The sequence below is a fragment of the Hyposmocoma kahamanoa genome, unplaced genomic scaffold, assembly GCF_003589595.1.
Source record: "Hyposmocoma kahamanoa isolate Upper Pololo Valley unplaced genomic scaffold, ASM358959v1 100021, whole genome shotgun sequence".
Taxonomy (NCBI): domain Eukaryota; kingdom Metazoa; phylum Arthropoda; class Insecta; order Lepidoptera; family Cosmopterigidae; genus Hyposmocoma; species Hyposmocoma kahamanoa.
Window position 1 is genome coordinate 19,354,533 of NW_020653200.1, and position 18,156 is coordinate 19,372,688.

At 35.1% G+C, this 18,156-nt stretch overlaps 1 long non-coding RNA gene across 3 annotated transcripts in view; it reads left to right on the forward strand.

Moving 5' to 3' along the window:
• LOC113228338 overlaps positions 1–17,598 on the forward strand; it is a 55,215-nt gene extending 37,617 nt beyond the window's left edge. For 2 of the 3 annotated variants that reach the window (XR_003310299.1, XR_003310300.1), the window contains one exon: positions 17,308–17,598. This is a non-coding gene — a long non-coding RNA (uncharacterized LOC113228338). Of the gene's footprint in view, positions 1–17,298 lie in introns of all 3 variants that reach the window. The other variant, XR_003310298.1, reaches the window with a different exon arrangement.
• Positions 17,599–18,156: the final 558 nt, after the last annotated feature.

The window sequence follows — 18,156 nt, forward strand, 5'->3', positions numbered from 1 at the left end:
CAGACATTAGTTATCATTTTAGATTTAATACTCGATTTTTTTATACAATTATCAGTTGTTAAATCCGCAGTCAGATCGGTTTGTGTGTATCAGGTTATAGTAGATAGCAAGACGTATGGTGTTTTCGCAAGAGATCTACGTTGTACAGGAGTCGGTGGAAAGGGCTGCTAGTTAATGTCAACCGGCTCGCAGGCTTCGCGACTGCTTTACTACGTGTCACAATATTTGTTCAGCTATCCTCGACTAACTTAGGTAATCGTGATATTTGCATTTAAGTTGTTGCATTTTATATTGAACAACCAGCTAAATTCGAATATAATTTCTATAAAAGCCAGTATTTCAATCTATGCAATCTCTTCCGCCTTTCCAAAATAACTTTATTAACGGCAGCGGTTTTGTTTGACCCCAATAATTACCGTACCAATAACGATTAAAATCAATCTATCGCGGACAATCGAGCACAATCGATATTATCTAATCGCATAAACATTTGGACGTCCCGCGTGCTCGCCGCTCACGAACGCGCATTGTGTCGCGTTTCACGCCTGCAACTTGCGCCCGCGCAGAGCCTTTCGAAAGCGGGCCCTTGTTGCCGAGAATGCGATTAAAAAACATTTCGAATGTTAGCGAGGTGTGATTACCGAGTGCCATGGCTTTTACTCAACTAGAACAGCACAGAATTACAAGAAGTTCAAAACTACCTATGAAATTGTAAAAATACTTTGTCAATGCTTGAATAATATACGAATCATTTGATAATAATAATTATTTCATGTGTCAGTGAAATAAAACAAAAAATTCCAAAAAATCTAAACGATTGACATTTGAAATGGCTGTTATGGTAGTAACAAGTTGTAGGTATGTGAAACCACGGACCCCTTATCGTCTTCGTCTCTCTCACTTCACGTTCCTAAAAAGCCATTACGTTTCCTGATTCCTGAAAGAATTACAAACAAAAAATTACTTTAGTATTAATACCTAAAATGCTAAGCCATTTTTCTCAGTTTTCATATTTGATTTTCAGACCTCTGCACATACTATCGCACTGAGAGTGTCTCTAAACTTTGCTATTCACTGTAATAATTCCTCATTATTTCATAATATCACTTAAAACATTAGATTTTTTAATGTTTTGAATTTTCTTGATGTCAGTTAATAATTTTTTTTTTTATTTATTAAGGCTTTGGCAAAGCCATCAGCCTAAACATGAAGTTTAATTATGTCTCTGTAAATATGGCCGCCACAAAGAGAATAGGCAATTTGAGGCGGCGTGCTTGGATTGACTCGGGATTCCTTAAAACGGACCGATACGGGTATTTTAGTTCGAGATTCGTATAATTTCGCGTTTTAATCTTCGATTAAGGCACAATAGCACTATCCTATTCCACTTTAAACTAGATTTCACAAAATAATTGAAAGTCAAAATAAAAACGACACTTTTCCCTCCAAAAGGTCCAGAGCGAATTGTCAGTTAATAATCTAATCTTCCATAGACTATCCTAGAAGCGACTGTTTTGATATGATACTTCTGACATTCTTGGCAGAATGAACGTTTTCGCTCCTGTCCAATCACATTTTTGACTCCTCATTTCAAAAGTTCTAGTTTCGATGGTCATTCTCACGCTGCCAATTGTTTAGCATTCCAGTGCCGACCTTGGAGATATCTGGTCTTTAACTCATCTAAATATACGTCCACCATTTCGGAGCCCTATACCTGAACTTACCTCCGAACTTACATAGTGTAACGTGCCACAAAAGCAACTGAAGACGACGTTCAAAATTGCGTAGAACTTCACCTCCGAGTACAACTTGGTGCTACACCTACTGCTTTCACTACAACCGTTGTCTCGCCAACAACCTCGATGCCTTCAGAACCTCTGTCCTTAGGCCCCCAACTCTGTGGCTCCTTCTTCTTTTATCGTCATCTACACACTATATCACTCATCTTACTTTACTACTCAACACTCTCAACACTTTCATATATATAAACGTGTTGTTACCTCTGTAATTCTCCTCTCCTTTAATTGCATAGTTTTTTACCCTTTTAAAACGTCGTCGGAACACGACAATGTTTCAACCGCCCCTTATTATGTAATACAATATATATAGTTGTTTTATTTGCATGTTTTAAATTAATGATTAATGCATTGTTTCATAGCGAGTGGTGATAGGTAGGCTTACCGTTCTACCTGTATAAATTCTTATCTTGTATTATATAATACTTGAAATCGCGTACAATGGGCCACATGGTAAAATATTCTATTTGTTCAATTGTTTGATGAAAATGATACCTTAAAACTTTTACATAGTAATCAAATTTGCTGTCGAACAAGTTACAGTTTATATAACTTATACTGTGGTCTGCTGTATATACTTAGTTAATTTATCTTGGAGTTCGTTTTCGCTAGTAGAATCTTGACAGACATGTGGTCGACCGCACTCGCATTGTCGACAGTAGAAAGGCTCACACGCTCCCATTACACAGTTGCGATAAGGTCTATCTATCGTACATTTAATTTTTTTATTGATCCAATAATCGTTTGCTAAAGTCATCTCTATAATAAGTTCAGTCAGGACGTCTGCCTTGTCGGTCGGCATTTGCATAAAATATGTTTATTATATTGTTTAATTATCTGTACTTTATTTTAGATTGTAAATTGTACAAAGCAAATTCTTAATATACGTCAGTTGTTTGGTCGTCTGCGATTTACCTTTGGGTGTCATGTCAACGAGTTACGCAAATAAATTCAATTTGGTATTTAATGAAATGTCCCTATCTATTCAATCAATCAGGTTCAGAGGTTAAAAGCAATAGTGGTTGAATTATTGATTATTGTTATTTTTTGCCCAACTACTAAAATGATTTTTAGAGTAATATAAATGGCAATACAGTTTGAATGCTTCATGATGATGATATGATGGGATGAACCCTCGGAGTGACATCGTAGGATACATGACATATACATAAATCGACGCCATCATGCTATAATAGTATCTTACAAGTAAATTTTTACTCGTAACCGTAGAAAAGACATTGACTCGTCAACATTACTGTTAACAACTGTATCATACGGAAAAGGACAACCAATAACGAAATAAAAGAAAATAATTAAAAAATAACGAAATCCCAACTACTAAATAGTAAAGAATAATAATAAAGATTTTCAATATATTATTGATATTGTAGATTGCTAAGTTCATGACTTTCATGTTGTAATTTCTCTTGTACGAATTATTATTGATAAATAAAAACGGAACGTACCTACATAACTGGCGTTTATGGTGCACTAAATCAAAATCGAAGAATTCTGTGAAGTTTAAGGTGGTAAATACGTTTCCTCTTGAACGCTAGTTTTATTAGAACTTGTTATATATATTAGGGTCCCTACGGCAAAAACTTAAGCACATTAAGCCACCATGTTCTTTTCTGCCAGTTGAGCGCCAGCCGCATCTTGCGGTATGCTAATACCTCTCAGTGGCCCTTTTTTGTATAGAATGATATTTTAAAAAGGGAGGGGAGGATGTAATTAAATGCTGGCAGGTGTCTTGTACAACATATAAGCACAGCTATATAAAAGAAGCAACTTTTTTTTATAATACAAAGTATCGGGATGAACAAGTTGTGCGCCTGGTGGTAAGCGGCACGCATGTCCATGGCAGTTGCAGTGCCACTCTGAGCTTTAAATCGCAGAGATTTGAGGGACACAGCTATTGCCTCCGTCACCCTGAGACATAAGTTGACAAGTCCCATGTGTCTGTGATTTCAATTTCACGCTTCCGATATTTTGGGTATAGCGTCTCAGGGACCATATTTCTACTAGGATTTGCCCCTTGTATCTTGTACATAATAATAAATTGTTAATTATGAAGGAAAAAAGTTTTCATCAATTCCAACGTGCTATGATATTGAGACTAAAAAACATGCAAATTCGTATAAAATGTGTGTTGCGATGTGGTTTGCAGTTGAAGCGAAGTTGAAGTTATTAAATAACATGTTCCACTATGCAGTGCTTCTCCTGAACGAGTCATCGTCAATCCAAAATATTAAATGCTGGGTACGAGGCTCCTCTAAAGAGATGGCTTAAGCCTCAGTCCGCCACGTTTTCACGCTGGAAGTCACACATGTTTCAAGGCTTGTGATCCTTTTTTTTTTACTTTCTTTCATCATTACAAGTGTACATACACGACATAGAACACAGGAATTCTAACGGTCGACCACTTAAATTAGAAGTGACCACCCTCGCACACGGGCTCTTTAGCTCCTCCCTGATGAAAATTTCGAACCTAAGTTGGGGCGGGCGTAGAGAATGCGCTCACAAAGTTTGACCATGATGTTCAACGTTAGCTGGAAGGCTCTGATTTGGTTTTTCGGGTTTAGGCATGCGATTACTCTCTTCCATCTCTTTCCACTTTTTCTGGAAGACGCACACTGCGGCTGACATTCAGTCCTGATGGGCCCTGTAAAGGGCTCGAAACGTTAGTTTGTTTGAGAAAACTAATATACGCGTTTTAGATCCGAAGAAATAATTTCATTTCTGAAACTAATTGTCGTTTAATGAAATAATTTATTTTAGCCAAGTCAGCGTGTATTGTTCCGCAAGCAGATAAAATGCTTATCAAAGAAAAAGTGTAATTTAAAAATAAACTCCAAAAGGATGTAAGCGCTAGTTGCGGCCTCATATCACAACATTAACTACGGGAAGCTTGGAAATTGCTCTCGCGCTGCATTATTAGAATGCACTGATTTCCTTTCTCACATCCGAATCCCATAAACGTAACTTTTTACTCTTGCGTTTGTAAGCAAGGCTACGAATCTACCGTAAAGAGGAATTAGAATAATACATACTATAGATACTACCATCGTAAAGTCAGGTCATCCAATTCCGAACTGATTAATGTAAACTGCCAATGATTAGGAGCTCAGTTTTCGTAATTCTATTGAGAGAATTCACATGCGAAAAACCAAAAGTTAGTATTTTTGGAAAGTCTTCTTTTCGGAGCAGAGCTATTTTTAACGGAATAATTTCTATAGTTGACGAATAATCTTTGGCCCGCCACTATCCTAGTAGTTAGACTACTCGTTGAAAATTTTATGGTTCTCCGATTTGAGATGGAAGTCCTTACATTTTTTTTCTTTGTCAAGTGGTGAGTAAATAATATGTACTATAATAATTATACCACCTAAATAAACAAAAACGACAATATGAATAGTATTTTCAGTTTAGTATTATTGTCATAATTCATTATAAATTATAAATTATCACTGGAATGGTCGTTACGCGTCGAGAGATATGTTCGTTAAATATGACGAGACTAGTGTTTCTCTGACCGCATTACGCTTGAGAAAAATACGCCAAGTTTCACCAACAACTGTAACCAACATAGTTCTCTGCGACTTGAGGTACTGTAAGAGAAATTAATGAAGGTATTCCATAGAATACCAATGATAGACAGAGCTAGAGAAAACCTTTCACGGAAGATGGTCTACAGCTTAGAACCTTTGTAAATATGTTTTTTTTTATTAAAAAAATAAGTGCAACTTCCATCTCACCTGATGGAAAGTGACGATGAAGTCGACGATGGATCATGCTCACCTGAATAATGCCTGTTCACTCTTGCCTTGAAAAGTTTATGTTATAACGTTAAGGGAACAACTCTGCAGGAAGGGAATTCCACTCCATAGCCGTTTGCCATATAAATTTGGAAGCGAAACGCTTTGTGTGAATTTTTGGAATATCCTCATATGTTCCTCGTTTGATGGCGACAAACGCTTTTTAGAGTTAAATATAAACATATATTATTTATTTATTTATTTAATAAGGCTGGACTCCGTTGGCTCAGACATCTCGAAAGGATGCCAGCTCATTGGGCGGTGAAAAGAGCCTACATGAGACATACTAGTGGTCGACAACCGGTTGGTCGGCCCAATTACCGACGAAAGACGAAATGCAGGAAGGTCTCCCGCCCTGCACGCAGATAACTGAGAGGAGATCGCACAAGACAGGGCGCCCTGACGCCAACTCATGTCGAAGGCCAAGAACCACTTCGGCTCACTGAGCCAGCGGAATAAGTAGGTAATAAGGCTTACCAACACTCACACAACAATCCACAGGCAAAATAGGCGCATAGACATCGAGTTGCGAACACCAGCTTGTTACAACCATAGATTTAGTATATAGTTACAACATACCAAACCATAAGGCTTACAGATACGTTAAATACGAAAACAATGTTATTATTTTGCTCATACAATTTCTATAAATTGCAGGCTATATTTAGCTATAGATTTATTTATTATCTTGTAAACTTTACATTATTATATACAATATATAGTATTACAAGAATCGTTACAAATAGTAATAAATGTTACATTTCAAAAAATTACAAATATCCAGTACAAGTTTTGTACTACGTAATTTTAACATAGTTAATGTAGTTATGTGAATAATCTAGGAACACATTTAAATGATATAATAATAATTATGTCAATATAATGATTGTATGCGTTAAGTTTATTGAAATTTGTTCATTTCTGTAATAGTACATTATGATATAAGTGTGGTAATTTTCAAAGCGCACATATGTCATACGAGGTTTTATAACATATTTGCGAGGAAATAAATAAGACTCTGACTTTAAAGCAAGCTTTTTGTTAAAGAGGTTATAGAAATTTGAACAATTTTTAAAAGTGATTGTTACGTTGCCAGTTGACATTTTTAATGTTGTCAAGTTTTTATTATTAGTTACAATCTCCCCAGTCTCTCTCTCACTTTCTTGAGTGAAAGTAGGAGAAACGAGACCAAGGAGTTCTGCAGTCGGTGACGGCGGCGGAGGCGGTTGCGGCTGCGGCAACGATGGTGGAATGTACGCGTGTGTGCTCGTAGATGGTTGAAAGTCAACACTTGACTCCAAATTTATGTTCCTTGTAATGTGAGAGCTAATTTCTTCTGTATTTCTTATCGAGTCTTTTATGTATCCTTCGGCTACATTGCTTGAGCGCCATCCTCCGTGGCGTTTTAGTGTCAATAAGTCCGCACCTGAATCGGCGAGCAATGTAGCCGAGGACCTTCTGAAACTGTGCCCTGTGTATTCATGTGCTTGAGGCAAATTTAAGAAAGTGGCAATTTCTTTCGGCATTGCTCCCAATTTATTAATGCCAATGGGTTGGTTAGTGCATTTTCCATTTTGGTAATTTTGAAAAAATCTGTTGGAATTAGCTTTTGTTGAACGAAGCGCTTCGTATTTCTTCACTACGTCGTAAAAAGGCCCCTGTATTGTGAACGACCTTGGAATTTTATTTTTTGTGTTTTTGACCTGGACAAGAAGAACCCGCCCATGGTTCTCGACATCATTAGTTGTTATGTTTGCCAACTCTTGACGTCTACATGCACCATTTATACCGAATATTAATACAACCGGAAAGAGATAAAAAGAACGTATAAACACCTATATTGTAAAGAAATACGAAAGTGAAAGAAATTAATAACAATAATTTAGTTTCAACTGATCTTTGATGCCAAATATCGCCAATCCGGAGCTTCTTTTAGCAACTTCTTGATATTGTCAGCCGAAAATACTTTCGACGTTTTACTTACATGGCCATCTGAATCTGAGCGTCTTTTTAGAAATGCTATCAAGTTGGAGTATGACTTGATATCAATACCATGGTTTGTTTTCATAGTGCTTTTTAGCATTGAATAGTAGCACCACAATGAGCTTGACTTATATTTTTGAGAAAGTTCCATGAAATAGGATAAAAACACATTTTCTGAAAATGAATTTGCATCTTTGCTTGTTTTCCATATGATGAAATTTTGATACGCTTGTAAGTATCTATCGGTCGATTTTTCAGCTAAGAGGCTTAGAGTAGCCTTTTTCGCTGAGTTTAAGACTTGTGGCGGTGTCAAATTAATAAATTCATCACTACTTGACGACATTTTCAAATAAAAACAATACAGCGAAAAGAAAAAGCGCGCGAAATAATTTTTACTTGTCCACAAATTAGCCATGCATCAACGTTTTTTTTTAGGCAAAGGTATAAAAATAGCCAGTATTACTAATAAAGTAAATTAATATTTTTGTGTTTTTGTTACAGATAAATGGTTGTAATTTATTGTCAAAATTAATTAAATGAAAGAATTACAGTCAATTCGGGTAACTTTGAATCGTGGTGTAACTTTGAACGTAGTTGCGTAAAAGATTTAAAAATTTGTTTTATGTATGGCGATCTTTTATTTTTAGTATTGAAACTGTGTAAATCGGAACAAAATTGTTAAACTAAAGTTATGAAAGACAAAAGTAATGTTAAATTGTATTTTTTTAAACTTTCGCGGTATTTTCTTGGCGAAAGTAGTTTGGTGTAATTTGTTGCTCAGTTTTAGAATCGGAATTAAATATATAAATCTGTAGTCTTAAGTAGAGGTTTATATATCGCTTTTTTAAACAATAATTTAATTTGGTTTTGTATTTACGCGTAAAACGAATTAGATTTTGACGACGTTACCAAACAGAGAAATTTGGGTAACTTTGAATGTGTTTGACTGTGTTTTTAGAGAAGAGGGTAGTCTGTTTCCAGGGAGAGTTCTGAAAGTTACTCCTTTGGAAATTACTGTCTCAGTGCTCCAAAAATGCTTTTTAGGAGGTGGGTCTTGGCCCTCTAACGTTGAGACATGTCAAGTTAATAAAGCCGATATTGTGAATATTATAAAAGAGCAACAGCTATCTAGAAAAGGCGGCCGTATTTATATTGATGACGACATTCTATTCAAGGAGTGGGGTGAATAGATTTTTGTTATGTATTTACTTTGCCTAAAATAATTGTTATAGGTGATTCATTTTGATCTCGTTTGATAGCTAAATAAGCGTAGAATTTATTATTAAACAGAAAATTTTCATTTTTATTCGCATTAATTAAAAAATCTAAAAAAAAAAAACAAGTTTTTCATTTCAACTAAATTAGTTCGTCTCGTTTTATAATGGCAATACCAAGTCAAATGTCGTTTTTGAACGCACTGTCAGGAATATTTGGAGAGATTCACATCTAAAAAATATGAATATGTCGTATAATCTTACACAAACTGTAAAATATCTAGAAAATATACGGTTTCCATATCGAAGGCTAATCTTATTCAAAGTTACCCAAAATTCAAGGCAACTTTGAATGTGAGTTTTGGAGCAAATCTAGAACAGTTTTGTTAAATAATGACTAAATTCCTTCTATAAGAAGAAAAAAGGGCTTAATAGGACACTATTCATTAGTTGATAAAGTAATTGTTAAGAAACATAATTAAATTTGAAATTATTAGAAAAACGCAAAAAATGTTCAAAGTTACCCGAATTGACTGTAAATGTTTATTTACTATATTTTATCTCCCAAAGTTAATTTTATTCATAAAATATTGACCACTTTTCTAACATAAAAACTCTGCAAAGATTTAAAAAAGTATCGTTCATTTTTAGACGGACCATCTTAAAAAACCGTGCATGTTACTTTATTTAAAAAAACTCGTGCGTTTTACATTACAATAACGCACTTGTGGGTTATATATTTATATATTGTATATTTGTAATGTAAAACGCGTAAGTGCGTACTGAAATACATTACGATATTGAAATTGGTGTGATTTCACCCACTTTACGAGCAAATATATTATAAAATAATATTTATACCTAATAATCTAATAAATTACAACATATTGTCTATCACAGCATCATGTCCCTATATTCTTCAGTGGAATAATGCGCATTATCCAACAAAAAGTCTTTCAGTCGATGATCAAATGTTTCAGTCAGAATCAGTGGAGTCACCACATAGAATGGTACCATACGACATTATGGAGTGGAAATTTGCGAAATATGTTTGTCATTGGAATCTGTAACGACAGGTTTTAATTTTTAACCGACTTTAAAAAAGGAGGAGGTTCTCAATTCGACTGTATGTTTTTTGCATGTATGTTACGCGATAACTCCGGTATTTGTGAACCGATTTTCATGATTCTTTTTTTGTTGGAAAGATGGTACCTCCATAGTGGTTCTATTTCATTTTGAAGAAAATCATCCACCTCTGGGTGGCTGTTCACGCATGAAGATTCATTTTTATAAATAGCGCCTAAATTTTTGTATAACGAGCAATTATTTTAATGGTTGGTTTTGCTATTCTTTAATTCGTTAGGCGTTTTTCTCTCTCAATATACTTTGAGTAGTGAGAGCCGATTTTTATAATCTCCTGTGTCAAGTCCCGTATAGTGGCGAACTAGGGGATGAATCCGGGTTTGCGCACTTTCCGGTAACCGATTTCAATAAAACTTGGTAATTATATGTAATTCCACATACTTTTGAGGTCGGTTTTTTTAGTAATCTGTACTGAGATTATTTTGTGCATAAATCGCACTACTTAGTCTACCACGTATAGAATTTATATGACGCTTCCACGTTAAATTTTCATCCAGAATGAATCCTAAGACTTACTGTGGTTAGTTATGGGCATTGGACTGTCTAAGCACGTTGGTCTCGGGATTGATCTACCAGAGAACAATATTAAAATAAATTTAGCAGCATTTAGTACGAGACCATTGGAAGGACCATATTTAATACGTTCATAATTCTTGATAAGTCAAGCAGTACGTATGTAGTGTGTTTATGCTGTAATAAGATTTGTTTTTATTGTCACAAAATCTTATCGTATATTTGTAAAAAATTTCGAGACGAGAGAGACGTTAGTGGCTTTTTAATTACAATTCCTTGAAGGGTGCTATGCATAAACGTATGCAGATTTTTGTCTACGGGTAATTTCTTAACTCTCTTTGTTAAACGTGGTGATTAAACCAAAATCCCCCATTTGGAAAAAACATTCGATCTATAGTATGTTACGTAAGCAATGATATTGATTTATATTAGGTACTACAGGGCATAGTATATAAGCGCACTCATGCATTAAGAAGGATCACCTAGAATCGAGATCTCGAATATGATTGGCTAAACGCAGGTACTCTGGAGGTATGGTTTCACTTAATACATTTAGATATAAATCTACTCCACTACTCGCCTAATGGTTTTAGAAAACTACATTAATAATGGTTGACTTTAATTTTTAAAGCAATCGGTGCGGTTTTATAGAGAACATAAAATATTAATATCGAGTTGTAATAGAAAAGCTCTCGGTTCGTTTAAATAAGAGTAACCGGTGCTTTTCTAATTGTTAATTATTTCATTTATTTATCTATTTGATTTTCACAATTGAAATAGTATTTACAGTTTATTTTTCTACGTAATCTCCCTTGACTAGCGATATTCCAAATTCTTCAACATAATGAAACATTTTTTTTGTCGAACTTGAAGCCTCTGTTTCAGCTATCACTTCCTCATTTGATACAAATCGGTACAAAAATCCGATGTTCTGATTACAAATGAGATACGATATGCTAGAGATTCCGTTTTCTCTATCTTAAAAAAACCTCGATCTCACGTAATTTTTTTATTTCTTTTTTATTTGCGCGCCAGTTTTTAAAAATTAACTTCAGTTGCTTAGTAAGGAGTTCTATAGATGGCCTCATGAAGGTCTATGAAGAGGAAGACATTCCCCGCCTCCATCCACCTCTAATAGAAAACGAAAAAAGTTATGAAGTTATTTACAGTTACATCATTTCCTCTTTTAATGTCATATAAAAAATGAAACGTAACTAAAAAGTAAAACCAAGATGAAGAATAGAAAATTGTGTGCAGGCTGTATGGAATTATGCCTAAGCCGTTAAAACTATACATAAAAAAGGATTTCATTTAACCTTAAAGTCGAACGCGTTTATCAAACGCTCTTGTATATTGTGAACACAAGAAGCGCAAGAATGACACACTTTGCCATACCTTAGAAAAACCATTTAAAAGTTGCTTCTAGTCACAACTTCAATTTCTGATTTACAAAACGATCACTATGAGTTATTCGGCTGAAAATGTAACTTAACCAATATATATAGATATATAAGAAGGATTGGTATCTTTAATTGTTGTTGTTGGGTGAGGTAAAAATAAACTGGAGGTAGCTGCAGTGCTCGATAACACGACTTGAAGACATTTTACAGAACACCAACCTTAAAACAACAGTCTAGTAGTTATAAAATATATTATGGCTTCCTATTGAACTATTATGTCAGTAAAAATCAAAATTGATTCTCATTGCAGCAATATTTTAAATCAGTGCTGCTTAAACATCACACTGGCTCGAATTTGCATTTCAATCATGTCCGCTCAAAGTTAGCCGATATTACAATATTATGTAACGAAAAATGTTATACGTAATTCATCGTTCAATCAGTTACATAGGTTGCGGCATGCGGAATTCTGAATTTAGTTACTTAGTCCAAAGTGTAGTGTAAAAGCTTTATAAAAAAAAATCTTTCTAATGGAGAAAGCAAGGCGATACGATCATAGAGTATCTATGGATTGTATGCCTATAAGTAAGCTGTTAGAGCAGTGTTTCCCAAACATTGTACTGCCATGGCCCGGTAATTTTCATACTGTTTCTTCGTGACCCACTCAATACTTCTAAACCCAAGCTTTAAGTAAAATAATACACATTTATTGTTAGTAAAAATGTTTTGCTAATATTATTTCGGTATCGCCTATTTAGAAGTCAAGTTCGCGGAAAATGCCGAAAGTTTTATCCTGAGGTCTGATTCCATTTCAATAAGGTGGGAATGTTGCGACCCGGTATTTTATTTTGATGACGGGGTACTGGGTCGTGACCCACCAAATGGGAAACGCTGTGTTAGAGCATTTGCGCACTACGTCTGATTCATATCAATTCCGAATCCGAAATGTCTTGTTAGCTCTAGGTGTACAAGCGTGTATACGTAGGTGTATACGCGTTTTCTGGGATACGAATCGGACTTAGCACATAAGCGACATCCGAAGTGGGTCTGAGTTTTCTTTGTAGATTTGTATAGGTCTTGGTATCAGAACGTATACAAACCGGCGCAAACGCTTTTAAGGTGCCTAAACGCACCTGTTTATATGTACACATTTAGCCACTATCTTAACAACAATCAAAACTTTACATTCCTACGTACGTTAATTAATTATAATCATAATAATCATCAACACATTTATACGTTCCTCAGCTGGGCACGGGTTTCCTCTCAGGCGAGGTTTGAGGCCATAGTCCGCCACCAATGCGGGTTGGGGACGTCACACGTTTTCCGAAGGTTGTGAACCTTCTTCAACATTTAGGTTTCATCACGAGGCTTTCCTTCACGCAAAAGCTCTTAGTAAATTTCAAATAAAATTTCGCACATAAATTCCAAAAAACTCACGAATTCGAACCCATAGCCTCTGCTTGAAAGGCAGTAGGTAGGATTAGTTGACATAGGACCTATTTGCACAATGACCTATAGTCGTAAAAGTGATGGTGGTAGGCCTCATTCTGAAAATACTTTATTCGAGAAGTACCCTATTCTAAAAGATTTTTCAACAAGAACTTTGTTTTGTAAATCAAAATTAAACAATATATTTAGATGACAATGATTCAAATTTTTATTGTATTAAAAAAGTAAGGTTTGGCAATTACGAATGAAAAATGATATCTGATAAATGTCCACCACGATCACAGTTACAGATATCGATTCTTTCATCAAAGTTTTTAATCAGTTTTTGACAAAATGGTGAGTCTATTTCGTTAATCACTTCATGAATTTTGAGCTTTAAGGCTGCCATCGGTTCGATTGGCTCGGTATAGACTTTGTCTTTAACATAATCCTATAAAAAATAATCCAGCGGTGTTAAATCACATGATCGAACTGGCCACTTAACGGCTGAATTTCGTGAAATTATGCGATCCGTAAATTTGGTTTGAATTAAATTCATTGTTTCGGTGGCTGTGTGACTTGTAGCACCGTCTTGTTGAAACCACATGTTAGTGATATCCATATCATCGACAATAGGCCAAAATTGAGTTGTTAACATCTCTCGACAGCGTAAACCATTGACCGGAAATGTGGTTACATTTCCAGCCGAATTTTCGGAAAAAAACAGCCCAACGCCATTGGCACAAGTCACACAGCCACCTAAACAATGAATTTATTGCAAACCAAATTTACCGATCGCATAATTTCAAGGAATTCAGCCGTTAAGTGGCCAGCTCGATCATGTGATTAAACATCGCTGGATTATTTTTTATGGGGTTATGTTAAAGACAGAGTCTACTCTGACGATACAGAACCATTGATGGACGAATGCAACGTCATCGCATTGCATCATGTATTACTACATGAGAAATGGGCGCCATTCCCACGTCTAGGTGCTGTTTTCTGTCGGGGACAGTTGCACTTGTGACTGATAGCATCACTTTGTTACGAGTGCGTTTTTTATGAGAAACTATAACGATTTTCAAAACAAGAGGTAACATAACAAAGAACCTTACATAAACTGTCATACGGAGTTGGCTCCGTATGACAATTGATTTGAATTGATTGCAGCCTGAAAACTCCAAATTCGTGAAGTGATTAAGGAAATAGACCCGCCATTTTGTGAAAAAGTGATTAAAAACTTTGATGAAAGAATTGATATTTGTGGTCGTGGTGAACATTTGTCAGATATCATTTTTCATTAATAATTGCCAAACCTTACTTTTTTTAATACAATAAAAATTTGAATCATTGTCTTCTAAATTTATTTTTATATTTTGATTTACAAAACAGAGTTCTTGTTGAAAAACCCTATACTTAAGACTTATTCGTACAAATCAAATCATTAGGTTAGCACGGCTTTTTTAAATAAGAAAATAAATAATATTTATCGGAAACCTAGTATCATTTGTGAAATAAACAGTCGATGTATAATAAAAAATAAGGATATCTGATGAAAATTAATGCTGACTACCGGAAGACGTCTAATGGTTCAATTATTAAGAGGTTTCGACTTTTCAAACCCCGTGTAAGATAATGGTAGTTCCGAATTACTTCGCCGCTATTGAAAGATTTCATTGTGTGGTAGAAGACTCATAATAGCACGTTTTCTATTACGTGTTACATCAGTGGTAATAACAAAAAGGGCAAGTCCGACGGGCGGCGAAGAGATGACAAGCGTATATTGTTGATAAGAGCAATAGAAACTGACCTGCGCTAATGTACGTATGAATAACATTGTTCACAATAGTAAATTGTATATCAAAGGCGGTAAATAAGCAATGACTAATGAGGTATTAGAGTTTAATGATTCGAGGTTTGTAATATGTTACCGCCTTATACTACATACAATGTTTTTCACGACGTTTGCAAGGAAATTAATACAAGGATAATTTATTTCTTATATAAATAAATAAAGCCGTGGTAGCGTAATGATTTAACCTACCGCCTCCCAAGCAATGGCCGTGGGTTCGAATCCGTACTCGTATCTCCAAGTTTCTCGAAATTTATATGCGGAGCTTTTCGGTGAAGGAAAACATCGTTATGAAACCTGCACGTCGAAGAAGGATGACCTGACCCGCCTTGGGCCAGCGTGGCGGACTATGGCCTAAAACCTCGTCTGAGAGGAGATCCATGCCCAGTAGTGAGATGTATAAATGGGTTGGTGATGATAAATATCGCTTCACAACACAATAATTACGGATTTTGCAAATGGCGGGTTCTATGTGTTTTTTTAAACATACTAATAATCATAACGCATACACTCATAGTACTAGAGCTACCCGTGTCGCACGTGTCATGTACATACACATAGAACACCCAAACTCACGAGAGAAATAAATATAAACCGTCTGTCGTACAAATATATCTCCCGGCCCGGGAATTGTACCCGGGACCTCTGCGTGGCTATCGACCATGGTAACCGTTTGACCACGGAGACAGTTAAAAGATGACCAGCAATTTTTCATTAAATAATACAAACTCGAAATTAAGTATTGTGAAAGCAAAAACGTGTACTATAATATAAATAATTTCAAAATATCAAAAATACTGCAGTTTGAATTTTGTTTGCACTATTGCAGTCTTCTTCGTAAGTAATAACTTTGGCAATAAGTTTATGTTGTAAATACATTTAATACTTACGTTATTACTGCAATGCTCACACACTTTTCTTCTTCTGTTTATCGTGTCGATGTCATACAATGCAATGCATGCCATCGTGTTGAAAGGATTTGCCAATTGTAGTGCATTTTGTTTGCGCTATTGCAGTCTTCTTTGTTATTACTTTGGCAATAAGTTTGTTGTAAATACATTTAAATACTTTATTATAATACGTTATTATAGCAATGCTTACACACTTTTTTTCTTCTACCTACCGTGTCGATGGTATACAATACAATGCTTGCCTTCATGTTGTAAGGATTTGCCAATCAGCGATACTCGCCGATTGTTACCCAGATTGCGCCAGATGAGATGTACAGGAAAGGCATGGTACGTCGTGCGGGGAGGCTCCTTTCGTGCACTCCACTACGCACTAAGAGCATCATTTAAAGAACCTCTAACTTTGAACGAAACTATTTGATTAATTTAAATGACTTATAAATAATGTTGTCTCTTAACGACATCATCATTAGCGTCAAAATTCAGAATCCAAAATGAACTTGCAATAAATGTAAACACCTGGCAGTAGTAAGCATAGTCTGTGAATGTTAGTAATTTGCTAATTAATAACAGAAATCAGAAGAAGAATATTGATAATGTCAATTTATTCAAATTAATTTTCTTACGAAATTTTTATTATTCCGACGTAAAAGCCAGCGTAAGTGCGCACACTTTCCGTCTGTGTCCGGGTCATGACGTTAAGTAGCCCTAGTATCAACAACACTTGACTTAGTTTTTATAAGGTCTACTTTTGGTTTATGTTTCAAAATGCTTTTTTTACATTTACGACATTAAATATTTAAAAATTACAGATAAATTGCCTATTAATATGCGATTTAACTATACTATAGTATTAGCATGTATTAGGGTGCTAAGACGAAATGTATGTGAAATCAATATGTAGAACTGCATGCAGTCATAACCGACACTAAACTCCACGTTGTTGATGAAATGTGTAACTTATCACTATATTTAGGACATTATTGTAATTCCAAACCCTGACTTATTATTAAGGAAATAAATCACTATCGAAATGCTCAATTTTAATTACAAACTCTGTAAGGAATTTGCGATCAAAAATGTAAACGAAGGTGCCATTACAAAAATAGAAAATATTTAAGAATTATTCTATTGATAGGAGATTCGTGGAGAAAAGTTTCACGAATCGTGTTATTGTTTAACCATTAAGTTGATTAAACCCTTAAGTTATCGTTACCTTTTGCCGTTACTACTAAAGATTAAGTTGTTTCAGACACAAAAACGTTACATCGATAATGTCACGCATTTAACTGCATACGTGCTGGCTATCTGTTGGCAGCCTTAGGAATGCTTGAATGACGACACAAAGAAAAATTCCTTCCATCTGACTGGACTCGAACCAGGGTCAATTGCCACTCTGCCACCGCGTTTACCAACTGAAATACAGACCGAGTCAGCAAACTGTGTGCTTGTTGCAGATCTTTTATTGAGAACTCAATATAATGTAGGTATCAATAATATTAACAAACCAGTGGAGTATTTTCATAAAAAAAGTATAAATATCATGATAGTAAAACATATTGATGTTAAATAAATAATGTAATAAAGTTTATTTGTTGTTTTCACTGAACCTTAAACAATATAACTAGTTAACAAGAAAAGTTATATATATTAATTAATGGAAACTGTATGTTATTTTTTAACTGAATAAATTCATGTTGTCGCACATATCGGACATGGTAAAATTAGTTATCATTGTACTTTTTAGGGCGTTAGAGCAAAACACTAAGATATATAAGAATAAACATTGTCTGGAGTTATCACTTAATCTTCCAACATTTTTTTGGGAATTATCTTAATAGTACTTGCATTCTTTAATACATTTTCAATGCTGATGATTATCCTGTTGGAATAAAATTAATTTTGTATGTAGATGGTATGCCTATTCAGTTCCTATTTTAACCTGATTGCAGGATGCGACATATCGTGAGAATACATCCGCAGTGCAACATGGACATGTATTATTTATATTGTATATCAATCAGATAACATTGGATTGTGTCGACATTTCGGAGTTCGCATGGTGCCGTCTGAGGCGGCGTACTGGCGCACCCGCAGCACA